At 36.3% G+C, this 1,462-nt stretch overlaps 1 pseudogene; it reads left to right on the forward strand.

Moving 5' to 3' along the window:
* The first annotated feature begins 236 nt into the window (after positions 1-236).
* On the forward strand, positions 237-795 carry LOC107580558 (Ig kappa chain V-I region Hau-like; annotated as a pseudogene).
* The last annotated feature ends 667 nt before the right edge of the window (positions 796-1,462 follow it).

Consider the following 1,462-nt stretch of genomic DNA (forward strand, 5'->3'; position numbering starts at 1 on the left):
TGAACATTTAACTCTTTAATTCACAAAAGAATACTGAAAGACTGACAGCCAAACACACGAGCGCAGTAATTTGACAAGACTTACACACAACATAATTTATTATAAGCAATAAATAGGAATATCAGGTCAGTTTTTAGTCTCGTGTCAAACTGGTTTACATGTATGTGTATGAAGAGCATTTACATAAAGAGACACTTTGCATGAGAGTGTTTATAGTGCTGTGAGTTTAACACTTCATGACTGAGAGCAGAACACAACACAATCTTCATCATCACACAAGACACAACAACAACAATGAACAACATCATCATCCTCATCTGGACTCTGACGCTCTGCATTCAGGGTAAATATTTTGTAATAAATCACAAACTATACTAAAACTTTTCATATACTGTGGACTAGTATGATATATTAGAATAATAATATTTTATCAAAATGTTCACTAAACAACTAGAATGTCTTATTTCAGAGATCTGGGGACAAATGACAGTGACTCAGAATCCAGAAATAAAATCCATCAAACAAGGAGAAACTGTTACGATCAGCTGTAAAACCAGTCAGACACTTACTAGCTGTAGTACCTGTGTGTCTTGGTATCAGCAGAAACCTGGAGAAGCTCCTAAACTCCTCATATATACAATAAACACTCTACAGTCAGGAACTCCATCTAGATTCAGTGGCAGTGCATCTGGCACTGATTTCTCTCTGACCATCAGTGGAGTCCAGACTGAAGATACAGGAGATTATTACTGTATGAGTCAGTACTATATGAATAGCTGGGTGTTCACACAGTGATAAAGAGTCGTACAAAAACCTCGGTCAGTCAGAGTCACAGTGACTGCACTGATACAGCTGAGAGACACTGCAGCTGCTCTACAACACAATCACACACAACACTGATCAACACAAACACTAATAACACAATATCATTACTATTAATAGAAATATTGTACTTGAAGAGAATGAGTCAGTGTTTTAATATGATCATCATATTTAGGTGTAATATATGATCTCTGTCGATCAAACTGAACAGATTCAGTCTCTTCTGCTGTCTGGACGTGATGCTTTCTATTCGACCCACAGAAAGATTTACATTCTTACACAATTACTGTCAGAACGATTGATTCTGAATTTACGATCATAGATTTTTATGATTTTACTGACATTTTCATATACATTATCCCTTTGAAATGTAATGGGTTTGTCTGTGTGCTCCCAGGTGGAAAAGACAAACTATTAAATGTATTAAAAATATACTTAAAGTGCGTTTGTACATTTGTATCCACAACATGCTTATTTGAAGTGCATTCAAACTAGATTAAACTGCATTTTGTTACTTGTTCCTCCAACCCTAGACTAGCTGGGAACGTAACAGAATTTCGGGGCTCGTCCAGGATCAAGTGGTAACAAATTGACATTATCGGTGGTATTTGAAACAATGTTGAAAGTTATTCCGCTGGGG

This window comes from Sinocyclocheilus grahami, unplaced genomic scaffold (assembly GCF_001515645.1).
Source record: "Sinocyclocheilus grahami isolate Dianchi unplaced genomic scaffold, SAMN03320097.WGS_v1.1 scaffold36151.1, whole genome shotgun sequence".
NCBI classification, from domain to species: domain Eukaryota; kingdom Metazoa; phylum Chordata; class Actinopteri; order Cypriniformes; family Cyprinidae; genus Sinocyclocheilus; species Sinocyclocheilus grahami.